The 14,703-nt window shown below is 40.5% G+C and overlaps 1 long non-coding RNA gene across 3 annotated transcripts in view; it reads left to right on the forward strand.

Moving 5' to 3' along the window:
• The first annotated feature begins 2,217 nt into the window (after window positions 1-2,217).
• LOC141418802 (uncharacterized) overlaps window positions 2,218-14,703 on the forward strand; it is a 42,541-nt gene continuing 30,055 nt past the window's right edge. Inside the window, exons 1-5 of one of the 3 annotated variants that reach the window (XR_012443447.1) lie at window positions 2,218-2,374; window positions 2,614-2,670; window positions 3,648-3,700; window positions 7,967-8,044; window positions 10,555-11,225. This is a non-coding gene — a long non-coding RNA (uncharacterized lncRNA). The other 2 variants (XR_012443446.1, XR_012443448.1) reach the window with 2 other exon arrangements.

The raw sequence follows: 14,703 nt of genomic DNA on the forward strand, positions 1-14,703 counted from the left end.
CTTGTACCTTGATAAAGAACATTTATACTCAACCCATGCCTCAGCTCCATGATGCACTCAGTTACTGTTGACTGGCTAGTGTGGCATGTACAGCCACCAGTTCAGTGGACACACTCATGACATAGAAACTGGAAAGAAGCATATCTTATGAGTAACGGTCATTTTTAATTGGTAAACTATCATCATTTTCGTATCAAATCAAATCATTATGTTTTGACTTAGGATCAGTGACTTAACACAGGAGAATGTGTTTCCTAGGATCAGTTCTAGGCCCCAATATAAGTTCGCTTTAAATGCTGTGTGAATCCTGTATCAAAGATAAAAGCAGTAGCAGCATAGGCCAATCACTGCTTTGGTGCATGGAAAGTAAACAGTGTTTAATTTGATGGACCTCAGAGTGGGCAGAATGAATATGGGACTGGGATTCTGTTTCTGAGTTGTAGTATATAGTGTAGGACTTTCTGTTGAATAACCAATTCTTTTCATATAATGTGCAAGCAATTTAGGTAAAAATGCAAGGACTCAGCTTCTCATTTATTTCCTGCTTTTCTTTGTTGTCCTTCCTTTCCAAAGAGAATAATACTTTCCAAGCAGAAAGAAATTTTCATTTCAATTTGCCCAAGAATTTAAATGTAGTTTGTCATTCTCTCTGAAACCAACTAAAGCCTTCCTCTTCCTCCTGTATTTTCAGTACTAAGTATTTAATTACTTATTGTATCATAGTTTTGTGAAGAACACAATGGAAATGAAATAGTTCCCAGTTTGACAGCTGATACAATAAGAAGTGATTAACACACATGATACAAAGTAAAATCTGTGAAGAATAAAAAATTACTTTGTGAGGCTTTGAATGGTGGTTCATGCCTATAATCCCAGCTGCTTGAGAGGTGGAGATTGGGAGGATTGTGCTTCAAAGCCATCGCAGGCAAATAGTTAAGCAAAGTCCTATGTCATATTTTTTTTAAATTGGCATGGTGATCATGCCTGTAATCACCGTTACATAAGAAGACTAGTCTGGGCAAAAAACTGGGGATCTATTTAAAAAATAACCTAAGGAGCTGGGAGAGTGGCTTAAATTGGTAGAGTGCTTGCCTAGTAAGCATGAGGCTCTGAGTGGAAACTCCAGTACTACCACAAAAACCTAATATTTTGTATGTCTGACTGCATAAAATCAAATTATAAAACTGCAACCTTATTGTCACTGGTGACAGTATTCTGAGTCAGGTCTCTTAGGTTCACTAGAGTAGGTACAGAAAACTGTGTCCTTCACCTCTGGGAATGAAGCCAGATCTAAAGGACAACATCTTCAGAGAGAGTGGCACAAAAGTTTCTAGCTCTTCTGACCACAGGGAGACAAAGGGATGTGTGCACACGCAATGGTGTGAGAAAAACAAACTCAGTAGAAATAACTGACTGTCAGTAAACTGTTTTATTTTACTATTGTCTAATCTATATTTTATATTTAATGGCAAACTCATAGAGAAACATTGACTTGTAATTAATTGCAAATGCTTCCATAGCATGCTATAATACAGTTTCATGAATTTCCAAACGTGGGAGTAGAGATGAAACTCTTCCACTGAATTGGTGTGCATTTCATACCATGTCAGATTGACTGTTCTGTGTTGTTCATGATGCCCTAGATGCAAGGCCAAGGCTCTATGTCTCATTTCTTTCCAGTTCTTCCCTTTCCCATCCTTCGTCCAGCCTAGAGGCTGTCCCAGCAGCAGGTGAGGCCATTGTTTCTCCCTTCCCACTTCTGAACACTCCAGCCTCATGTCCACAGTGCGAAATCTTCCCTGAGTGATTCGTACCCACAATTACCAACATACTGAGAGTTACTCTGTTTTCTCCTAGATTCTCCATGTGAGGAGTTACAGGATCCAGAATTTGATGAAGTAAGATTGTGACTCTATTTTTAATCAAGTTTAACTGTGAAAATCTGACCATGTGCATTAAACTTTAAAAGGCATAATTTCCATACTTGGGTGGGTTGAGTGAGATTCTCTTTCCAACTGACTCTGACTGTCTAGGATATATTAGTCACCACATCCATCATAAACTATATGGCAGAAGCACTTCCCTCAGCACCAGTATTCCTCCTTGAATTAAGGATTGTTTAGTGGAAAAAGTAAACGCACTTGAGGGGTACACTCTGCAGGAAGAGTGCCTGTCTTTTCACTGGTTTCCTCTGTAGTATTTTTTTTGGAGGGTGGGGATGCGAGTTATGTAACCATTGACTGAACCACTGTTCCCTGTTTGGTTTACTGAGTCATGAGTAGAAAACCAATCTGTTTAAAGAGCACAGCATGATCTTATCCTCACAATGTTTTATTTCTATAATTGCAGCTGTCCTGCGCAACTTGTGGAAGTGGTATGTATATGAAGTCACTCATATGGTGAGGCAGTAGCTTACTGGCTTTAATCTGGAGGACCATGATTCTGGATTCTTCCTGGGAAAGAAGAAAATTATTTGTATAGAAGTATGGCCATGAGGCTTAATAAAAGTGTGTGAACCAGAGGGAAGACAAAGTTGATCTTGTATGAGCCAGTGTGCCTTCACCTGGTTTGGGCATGAATGGGTGAGCCTCTCTTCTTTTTACTTTCCTCCAGATCACCACTCCACAAAGGAGATAGAATTGGAAAGTGTCAGTGACGATCAAGTTCCAGGTAAGTAACAGCATTCCAGGTATAATCCAGTGGGTGAAGTTCCCAGGAGCAGTACTGTTATTCCTTCTGTTTGGGGGCTGAGGGAGGGATAAAGGAATAAAATAGGAAAATGGATGGGTTCTGTGTTCTTTTCATAGTTTAATGGCATCCTGGTAAGGACTGTTGTGTCTGTCAATATAGCGTGCTTTGTTTCTTGCTCCGTTACGTAAAGATGTTTTTCGCAACCCTTGTTCTTTCCTTCCTGTGCTACTGTTAAACCTCAAACCTGTGGTTGGAATTATGAGCACTTCTTGGCAATTGTGACAAAAAGTATTTAAGTTGAATTAGCTCTTGGTCAGTGATAGAGCAAATATAGTGAGTCACAACTCTGGGAGGCACACACTTGAACCACAAGCCAAAGTTCTAGTGTGGGCCTGTAGAGGTAAGAGAAATAGATTCTCTTGTTCTCATGTTTAAGGACTTAAAGTTGTACCTTTGTGCTTCTCCCCTCACTAGTTATTCCTGCTTTGAGGTACACTACTATGGGTGGATAGCAGAATATTTATCCTTGGATCACTGCACAAGCTCCAGAGTTCTGAGATGTGAAGGGAGAAGCGTGCATGACACTGAGCACATGTCCATTCTGAAGACCTCACCCCAATCACTAACTCTGGAGTGAGGGTGGTTCTTCTCCAGTCCTGTAATTTTTCACAATGTCAAGATTTCCTCTTCAAAGAAAGATAGTTCTTGTCATCTTTTCTTTCTTTCAAAATTCGGCTTTAGTTAGATCATTTCTGTCTTTGTATTGAGTAATTTAATCCTAGATCAGAGCTCCACAGGATAAAGTATGTTGATAGGCAAATGAGTTGGTCAGTGTTACAGAGGACACTGTAGTCTTTGAAGGACCATCATCACCCACCTCCCAGAGTCCGCCATCTTGAATGGTCCTGACTAGGGGCGTATGAATTCTACACCCAAGCTCATCCTGTTTGCCTTAGACCTATTCTGGAAGGTTCAGGAGAGGACACCAAGACAGCTCTGTCACCAAAAGGTAAGAGAACCCTGTTTTTTCCCTGAAATTATTACATGAAGTTGCAGACTTAGAATTGAACTGGAGCCTCTTCACATAGTTTAGTAATGTCCCAGGTCAAAACTCCCTGGCCTTTCCTCCCTAATGCTTCCACAATCTTTTAAGGACCATCCATTTCACACAGTACTCTAAATTGGAAAGTGTGTTTTCTGTTACACATCTCCCTCTCCTCAGCTTACTTGAATTCACTTACAGAAAAGTAATGTGTTTGAAAGGAAAACGTAGGTGCTGGCCCATAGGTTCTAAGTCCCAGTCCACATTTGAATGAAGTTCCGAGATGATCCTTGCATGTCAATATCCAGGCTGGGGAGCAGAGACTTTCCCTGGGATTCCTGACTTTTAAGTTCATCCCTGTTGAGCAGAGGTTCTGACCTTTCCTTTCCAGTTCGGATGTTAGAACCCAGTTACTGTCTATGTGACTAGTGTTTTCTGTGGTTGGAGGCTGTGACCCTGATGGTGGTTTGATCAGGTCAGACTGAGATTTCACTACTGGCCAGAGAAGCCAGAAGGTGCACACTGTGTAATCCAGGACACTGAACACGAAGAGAGAAGGTTTTTGTGGGGGTTTTGTGGGTTGGAGAGATAGAGAGTAAGGGACCGTGAGAGAGAGAAGAGAGAAAGAAGAAAGAGGGGATGTGAATATTGTCTTTTTCCCAAACGGGGACATCACTTAGGCAGAGCATGAATCAAAGTTCCCTATGTGCCTCTCATGACCTCCCTACTCCCTGATGGCCAGCTTTTCCAACAAGTCCATCCTAAAGTCTGTTTCTCTGACCATCCAGAAATCTTCAGCCTGCATAAAGAAAGGCCCTTTATGTTGTACAGGTGAATGCCTCTGCCGTTGGAGCAGTGTTTGCTTTCAGCAGAGAAGATGGTTTTTTATTCAATTGGTTGTGTAGTCTTATCCCACTTTATCTTAAAAAGTGCCCAGTGCAGTGAGAGATGCTTGTCCATCCTCCCTGCAGGTGCAGGATGCAGGCAGAAGACCCAGAGCTATGGGGTCATCATGTCTCTCAAAGTTAGATCAGTGATGACCACATGACCACCATCTTCCTGTTCTACCTAGTCCACAGTTAGGATTAACTGTCCTCTGTTGTCACCAGTTCTCTCTCAAAATGTGAGACCATGAGGAATTCTTTCCTTTTACTCTGGAAGAGGACTAAAGAATGTGACTTCAGGAACCTGAGCGAAGAGTTGCTCTCACAGAGATTCTTGTCTAAAGGAAAAAGATTGCTCTCTGGGGGACATGCTGCTGACCTTCATCTATTGATTACTGCGCCTGTCACCTTGTATAGGGGTTCAGTGCACTCAGAGGGAATGTATGGATAAAAGAAGACAAGAAATGATAAAGACATAACAGAGAAGGGAAAAAGGATGATTCAGTTTCCTCCATGTGCAAACACAGAAGAGCTAGCTGAACATACAGTGTGTTCACAAATCAAATTAATTATGCTGTCATATTAAAGAGAATGCTGAGATAGATGTGCTAGAAATGGTTAAGAATAAAATCATGGAGATGTCAGGACTTGTCTGATTGTAGGATCATCCTATTTGCAGATAGATACTGGAGAATAGAAATTATAGGAAGTACATTTGCACAATCTCTGAAAACTAAGGTACACAGGTGAAGACCTGGTTTGCCAGAGAAATCAGGAGTCCTGAAGGAGGCAGGGGCAGAGGAAAGATGAAGAAGAAAGGGTCTGAGGGAACACATCTGTCAGAGTAGTTAAGGCTAGGTCCACTGGACATTTGACCTTGTTCCAGGAAAAGAGAATGTGCCTCTAAACAGGGTTAGGGTCACTCTTACAGCTCTGGAAATGTAACACAGGGTTCACCCTTTATGGAATAGAATGAGGCAGCTGATTAGTGGATAATTGCGCCTGGGCTTTACTGGTCAGTATTCTCACTCTTTGACCATGGCATTCATTCTTCCTTTTTTTGGTGCTACTGAGGTTTGAACTACTACTATTTAAACCTTGCACCTAGCACTTTTTGTTTTAGTTTAGTTTCAGACAGGGTCTCTTGCTTTTGGTGAGGTTGGCCTCAAACCATGAACCTCTTATCTCCACCTCCTAAATTCTTGGGATTAGAAACCTGAGCCTTCATACCTTGCAATAGTATCTACTTTTGCTATTTGACTTTAAGAGACTATGAGTATGTGCCTGTAGATTTATTGTTTTATTAGCGTTTCTGAAATGCCTTATTATGTTACAGGCTAAAGGTATGATCTGTATGTTTCTTTTCTCCATATTTGTGGACTAATCTTTCTATAAAGAATTCTCTCTTGAAGGTGTTTCCACAGAAATTGCTCAGTGAAAATATGCTCAGTTCAATATTCAAAGGAAACCAGTTTTTTTCATTCTTTATTCCCTGAAACACTGTGTGCAACTAAAGTTGCTTGTGCTACCATGAGCTATAAATACATCAACAATTGGACTCCTCTTTGGGTTTCAGACCAGAGATGTGGAGAACCCCTGTATTGTCTGAGGCATCTTTGGATTCAGAAATGTGACTGGGAAGCGCAGAGCTCTGGGTCTTACTTCAGTCTGATTACTGGGTCAGGAAATACCCAGAGAGTACCATGACCTTGGCTAGAACCAGAATATTATATGTTTGCCAACACTGAAGCCATTGGTCAGGGTTGGTTTTGTTCTGCAGTTCCTCTAGGAGATGAAGAGTGAGGAGTTCTGAGTTAGCACAGGGTGGGAGAGGGAACATGTAAACCTTCCCATAAAGGAGATAAGTTAGAGTTTGACTAAAATTTCTTGTGGCTCTGAACCTAACTGGTTGAGGTAGACGAGGAATGGAGACTTTCTGAAGCCTATTCATACCTGTGCAGTGAGAAGCAAGAAGAGAAAAGGACAGCAAACCATGGTAGAAAAGCAATCTGGGGAAAACCAAACAAACGAAGGCAATGCTGAAGGTTTCCCAATGCGCGATTTCCCATTATACTACAAAGCCATAGCCACGAAGGAAGCATGATGACGGCTACCAATAGCATGGAGTAGAGGGTCCCAGACTAAATTCACACAGCTACACACACCATCTGATGTTTACAAAGTTGCCTAAAACATACAATGGGGGAAAGGAAGTCTCTGTAATAAGTGGTCTTGGGGAAACTGTATACTTGATCACTCCTTCCCATTCTGTGCAAAACCCTTCTGAAAATGGAGCAGAGCCCTTAATGTAAGACCAGAAAGTTTTAAACTAATGAGAGGAATATATAGTGTAAATACTTTAATACATAGCCGTAAGCAATGAGTATAGGTCAGGAAAAAATAACACGAATTGTCAAATGGAAATGTATCAAACTAAAAAGCTTTTTTACAGCAAAGGATACAACACATTAAAGAGACAAACTTCAGTGGAAAAAATTGTTTGCCAGCTCTTAATCTCACAGGGAACTAATATCCAGAATATGAAAAGAACTTTAAAAAGTAAACACAAAATAACAAATGTAAACACCGAAATCGCAGTTCAATCCAATCATTACAAAGGCCACTATTAAAAAGGAAATGCAAATGGCAAGTAAAAACATGGAGAAAAGGTACAACCTCTTAGGCATTAGGGAAATTCAAATAAAAAAGACATTGAGATACCACTAGACTTGTCAGAATGCCCTCTGGCATGAAGATAAAAGCTACAAATATATGTGACTGTGCAGGGACAATTGATCCCCTTATACACTGTTGATGGTAATATCAATTAGCACAGACACTATAGAAGTCCTTAGGAAGCTTCCTCAGTAAACTAAAAATGAGATTGCAATATGACTTTCCCAAGTATACTGGCCAGTCCGATGGTGGGGTATGTTTGGCCATCCATGTGTATCTCATACCCCTAAATCACCTCCTAGGAGAGAGGCATGCATTCATTTGAACTGGTTTTGCCATTCCAGATTCAATACCCTGAAGTAGAGTAGTAAAATTGCACTGATGGGGATGCAACCCATATTTATAGACAACAGTGTAAGTTTCTTAAACTTCATGGAGAGAATTTCCCTGTTTCACTTCACTTGTGTTTTACTTAACCACTGTAGACCATCACACTCATTATAAACCAGAAAATGTTTACTTATGTTCACTTTTTTCATACCAAGTAGAAGCCGTGGGATTTGGTGTATTAAAGAAAGATAAACTTAAGTTCAAGTTCATAGAGCACATAAACAGCTGTGTCCAGTCACATTGGGTGCTAACCCAACTTGACATTCACTTCTTTTGTTTCAAGGCAACGGGATGCAGCAGCCACAAGACCTGAATAAAGGAAGAATGCAACATAATGGAAAAACCATTTTTCTGCAAAATGGTGAGTGTGGTTGCCCTCACTCTTACCTTCACCTTCAACCTCACCCTCACCCTAAACCTAACCCTAAACCCTTAAACTTAGGTGTTGAGTGTTAATAAATGATAATTGTTCAATAATACACAACCTGATTATTTGTGGTACCAACCTGTGGTCTATCCAGCTTACTGTAAAATACTCTTTTCTCTATTGGTCCATGTGATTTCCATAGAGAAGAATATTAAAGTCGTGGTATAACTACAGCCCACAATTTAATGGCGTATTCTTTTCTGGGAATATAAGTTCCTAGGTTACTAATTTTACCAGGAGAAGGAGGTTCTAGAATTACAGTTTGCATTTCTGTTTTGCTTTAGTCCCTACCTCCAGGCAACTGAGAGCCCTCATCATCAGGCTCTACTTTCCATTCGTATGGCCAGCACACTGCTTGGGTCCTCTGTGGCAGTTCCTGTGGCATCTGCAACAACAAATAATTCTGTGTTTCCCTGTGTGTAATGCAGTGCCTTTCTTATGTACCATCATTTGAATTCAGATGGTATTGTGTGTTTCTGGTATAAACATCTGACAGGCACTAGGTTTTTGCTGTGGTCATGTTCCTTGATAGTTCAAATAGGCAGTCTCTTTGTTCTCAAGACCAAAGATCCAACCTCCATTTTTGTCATTATAAGTTCATTCATTCAGCCAATTAGTCCTGTTGCAGTTGGATTATAAGGGAAATGGAAATACCAACGTGTGTCCAAATTCTCAGCCTATTCTTGACCTGTGGAACTGTGTAGCTGGTAACATGTGCTCCCCTGGCACTGTCTGTGTTCTTAAGCTTTCCATATGCCATACAAGGCATTCAAAGGCCACCTGTGATTGTGTTTTTGTGGACATTTTGCAAGCACATTCCTTTAATACTTGAAGTCCTCCCACAAAAGGAGCAAGGGTCTGATGAAGTCAATCTGCTATTGTGCAGGTTGCCTCTGCACATGAGGCATTGGCCACAGTTACTTCATGGGTTATGCAGGAAAGACTCACATATATGTAGAGTATCTTGATGGGAAACCCTGTTTGTTATCGAACTGAGAATTTTCCTTCTCTTATCTTGTGCTTTCTTATGCAGACCAGCAAACACATCTTCATCTGGTGTATTTTCTAGTCAGCAGACTCTAGCTATTTTATCTGCTTTATGATAGAAAGGTAGTTCCAAGTGTGCCTTTCATTCCCAAATGTCTTTCCACATTTCTACCCTCTGAGAAGCTGATGGTTTATGTTGAGTTTTAGAAGGCCACTTACTTATCCATACAGTTAGTCCCTTGACAGTTCAACTGTCTGTGTTTATGTCAAGGCAACTTGTTTCATTTCCCAGTACCATCTATATTGCACTTAAATCAGCACATTGACTACTCCATCTAGTTTTTAAATCCAGCCAGGAAGTGGCAGTAGCAGATTTCATGACCACTGTTGTCAAGCTTAGAGGGTTGCCTCTGGCACAACCATTGGTATACCAGGTGAGTTTTGGTGTCTTTCCTTCCCCTTTCCTTATACTGGGTAGAGACAAGTGCCAAAATTTTATCTAGTATCTTCTGTTCTTCTTTGGAGCATGTGACTGGTCATAGATTGTCCTATAACCCTGCACTTAAAAGTCTAGAAGGTAATGCACTTCATTGCTGCAAATATGCATGACATCTAGCCATTATGGGTGTTTGTGATGAGCCTGAATGGGTTTTCTTTTTTTATTGTTTTATTATTCATATGTGCATACAAGGCTTGGGTCATTTCTCCCCCCTGCTCCCACCCCCTCACTTACCACCCACTCCACCCCCTCCCTTTCCCCCCCACCCCCTCAATACCTGGCAGAAACTATTTTGCCCTTATCTCTAATTTTGTTGTAGAGAGAGTATAAGCGATAATAGGAAGGAACAAGTGGTTTTGCTGGTTGAGATAAGAATATCTATACAGGGAATTGGCTCACATTAATTTCCTGTGCATGTGTGTTACTTTCTAGGTTAATTCTTTTTGATCTAACCTTTTCTCTAGTTCCTGGTCCCCTTTTCCTATTGGTCTCAGTTGCTTTTAAGGTATCTGCTTTAGTTTCTCTGCGTTAAGGGCAACAAATGCTAGCTAATTTTTTAGGTGTCTTACCTGTCCTCACCCCTCCTTTGTCTGCTCTTGCTTTTATCATGTGCTCAGAGTCCAGTCCCTTTGTTGTGTGTGCCCTTGATCTATTGTCCACACATGAGGGAAAACATACGATTTTTGGCCTTTTGGGCCAGGCTAACTTCACTCAGAATGATGTTCTCCTGTTCCATCCATTTACCAATGAATGATAACATTTCGTTCTTCTTCATGGCTGCATAAAATTCCATTGAGTGTGGATTCTTAAAAGCATCCTACAACCAGACTGCAGTGGGAAGATGTAGGTACACTGTAATGGGAGTAGTCTGAGCAATAAATTGTATTTACGCTATCAAGTATGTAGCACACTGTGGTTTGTCTAACGCACTACATCATGTTTCTGTTCCCTTCCACAGCTGAGTAAAATCCTGAGAGAATTCCTGTATTACCTTGATGTTGTCATAGACCCCCACCCAAAATCCATCCCAATACCTTGAAACACCCAATTCACAAGGTTGTTCCTGTATTAATATGCCCAAGGTATGTAATTGGTTATTGGTTGGAAAAATGTGTTAAAGCACTCAGGTTTCCAGTACAGACAGCCTCCGTTTTCTGCTAAATGGTACTATTTGTATCAATATTTGTGCTAAATATGGAATTATGGGGCACCCATACCCTTAATACCCAAAAGGCCTACAATTGTTTTCAGTATAATTTGGGTGGAGAAATTCTGAAAATTTTCTATCAAAACAGCTGATAACTGCTGTTGTCTTTTCCAGCCAAATAACTACTAAGTACTTGACAGATAACTCAGGTTTTTGTAACTTGGAGGTACTGACAGCCTATCCTCTCACTGGGAGGTAACATAACCATTGTTTGAGCTGCAACATCCAGATAGGATCCAGAAGTTAGCATGACATTGTCATTGCAATGAAGCATTGACACCATATCAAGCTTGATGCACTGAACCATATCATCCTGTGACATAATACCCTTTCTAACCCTTCCCATGTGAAAGTGAATTTTTCCTGTTTCTTTTCATCAATAGAAACACTGAGAAAGCATTTAGTATATCAAGGACAAAATGTCAAGTACCCAGAATTTCTCCATTTTGATTCAAGAGCTAGCTATATTAAGTGTGGCAGTGTATAATGGAGGGTGTTACCTTATTTAATTTTATATATTCCACAGGAATAAGCTAGCTGCTGTCAGATTTTCTCAGGCCAATTAAAAAGATCATAAGCGAGTGCAATGGGTTTTACTCTGTTCAGTTCCTGGTTGAAACTGATTATTTCTACATGACCTCCAGGTAGTCTGTACTGTTCTGTAGCCACTACATTGGGAAAGGTGCAGCAGCTTAACTGCTATCCACTTAACCATTCCTCATGTTATTGTTTTCACTGCCCGTATACACAGCTGGTATGCTCTGCTATAGTTTGCAGAGAAAGGCCTGTTATAGTTCAGGAATTGGAGCTGTATGCACCACACATTCCTTTGAGGGAAGATCGCCTATTTGTAGAGTGAGAGAGACATGGTGTTTAATGTTTAATGTGCCCCCCTTGTCTACAAATTCCGAGAAGTGTCTGGAATCCCCAGATCCCTAATTCTTACTTGAATAAAAGTAGTTGTTCATGAGATACCATGCAAGGCTAATGGTCTAAGATTCAAATATAATCTACCATATCTCTGCTATGGTACTAATTAGTTTCTGTCAGTACCAATTAGTTTTTGTCAGCAACATGTATGTCAAATCTTAGGTTTCAGGTGACACTGGCTGATGCAGACTTTTGGCACCATCTTCTTGCTCATTAATACTTTCCACACAAGTTTTCTCATGTAGATATTTGAAGGATTGAAGTGTCTATGATACTGTCATTTATCCACCTGCCTTAAAATTGGGACTCTGACACTCCCATGCTAGTAATACCATCTTGGCCTTCTTCTTCTTGAGTTTTAACAGGTATATGTTCCAGGCAGAGCTTGCAAGGGTAATCAAAGAGCTCACATTATCTTACAATCACACCATTCTCCTCTAATCTCAGGGAAGTGACTAGTGTTGTTAGTTTGCTTGTATATTCAAAGGGTGAATATACAAGCAGAAAATTTGTGTTCATATCCCTATTGTTTGAGAGAAGAGGACATCTCATAACATTCTCCAACATGGCCTCAGAAAATGACATGACCTGCTTTTTAGAGTTCTTATTTTAAATGCTGAGTTTCCAAACTCTACTTCATCTAAGATTCAAAGAATTTCAGTAAAATCCTTTAATGTGAGATCTTGTTTCTCAGGTGACTTCTAGATAAATATAATCTACCATATCTCTGCTATTTTTACTGACCCATACAGTGGCCCTCTGCCACTATGAAGTTTATCTTCAAGAAATTCCTGCAGGGAATAAATACCTGAGTAATTAAGTACATATCATAAAACACTGTCCCTCCAGTATTCTAGACACATTCATTTCTTATTACCATGAAACTTTTTTGATGTCTTACAAGTTTTAATTGTGTAATATTTCATTGTAATTTTCAATTTAACTTCATAATATACTGCTGACCTTATGATTCTCTGCAAAGAAAGTCTTCTACCATCTAATGCTGGAAATTATGCGATGCCATTTTAGTATGTATCTAAAACTCTGATCCACTTGCATGTCTTTTGTCTCTGGAACAAAACCCTCAAAATCTCATTCCTTCCCACACCCTCATTCTGAGCAATCAAATTAAGACCTTCTTCCATAGACGTCATACCTGTGTCAAGTCTAAATGCACTCCTTAATCCAGGTCAAATGCCTGGGATGAATATTCAGTTTCTCCCCAAGTGGACTAATACTTCCTCAGAGGAGTTGTTGGAGACATGTTACTAAATGATAACAACCTCCAAAGATATTGCAGAAAAAAACACTTCCCTCATGTCTCATCAGCTGAATATACCCACACACAGGCTCTGAGCAGGGCAATCAATGATAAGCAGCTTACACCACAAGATATAGATCCTCTGACCATGGGTTCTCTATTGCAGAATGTTAAAGAGATCACATCTGATAAGATCCAAGCACACTGAAGGGTCTAGGACTTCCATGGTACTGGACACAATCTCTTCACTGCATAGTCAATGAAAATTTCAGTCAATCAACTGTTCACCAACAAAAGGAGTTTCATCCCGATTGGGCACCACTGGAAATATAGGCTTCACAGTATCATATGGTATCACAAAAGAGGCTTTATTTGGGATATTTGTAAGAATTAATTCAGTATGATTTAGTTTTTCAAGACTCTCATGAGCAAAAATGGGTGGCCCTGTGGATCACTTCAAGAGAATAACTTTAAAATAACTTGTATTTTAATGAATCAGTTGATGGGAGGCCATGAAAGGAGGAGTGATACAGATAAAAGGATTCAAGCTGCTCATGGGAGATGCATGGCCAAGACAGAAATAATGCTTCCTACACTTGGATAAATTAGGAAAACTTGAGATATGTGAGGATGACATAGATAGCTTTACAGGCTAGTTCTCATCAGATAACCCTGAAAGAGACTTTGGAATCACTCATGGACAACTTGTTTTACTGTCACTAGTGCTTGAATCCAGTGAAAAGCTCCCAGTAAACATGCTTCTGATGAGCCATTTCCACAAACCTCCAGACAATCACCTGTGCAGCAAGAAGGGTGAAAAGTGCAGGACAGTTCAGGGCAAGATGTCCTTAGACAGTGTCATAAAATTCCAGATTAGGGACATAGTAACATGTAGCTTGCTTAGCCTGCTTTGGAACTCTTGTGTGATGCATCATCTTTGCTTAAGTCCCTAATCTCTGAATGTCCCTAGCTTCACTGAAGTCCCATCATGAGTATCAGAATCCTTTGAATGTAGAAGAGAGGTTGATACTGTAGAACCCAACTCAGTGGGTAATAAGTGTGACACTCCGGGACCCTGTGCTCATTGGGATGTCACAGGCAGAATCTCATTGTGGAGGAAACTGATCAGTATGCCTGGAGTGCCTGAAACCTATATCCTTTGATCTGCAGAAGAGAAAAGACAGTTCCCAGAGATGGTCACAAACTAGCAAGTGCAAGGAAAGGTGTTCCCACTCTTGAAATTTCTCATTGTGGCTGGCTTGGAACACACTGGACCCAGTGACTAACCAGCAACTCTCAGATGGCACATGCCTGAGTGAGGTCTAGATCCGCGGATGGGATACATGAGGTCAGTCATCCCCTTCATGGTCCATCATTTCCCTGGCAGGAAACTGAGCCCTGTGAACTGGTTTATGCCACTGGTGACATGATCAGGATGGGAAAGTATAGTAATAATTCAAATTAACATTTTAACTAAGGGAAAGAGGAAGACATCTTCATTTTCACTCCAATTTTTCCTAGGAAAATTAGGTGATGGCTAGAAAAACGACATTAGAAGTCACCCACTGAGGTAGACTTGGTCAGTGCTATCAGCTACACTGATTGCATCTGACCCAGAGAACAGAAGAATGGTATTTGTCTCATTTCCTCATGGGACCTGAGCACTGTGTCAGTCTTTAGTACTGCCATCCCATGTGTTGCAGTAATAG

This window comes from Castor canadensis, chromosome 18, assembly GCF_047511655.1.
Source record: "Castor canadensis chromosome 18, mCasCan1.hap1v2, whole genome shotgun sequence".
Classification (NCBI taxonomy): Eukaryota; Metazoa; Chordata; class Mammalia; order Rodentia; family Castoridae; genus Castor; species Castor canadensis.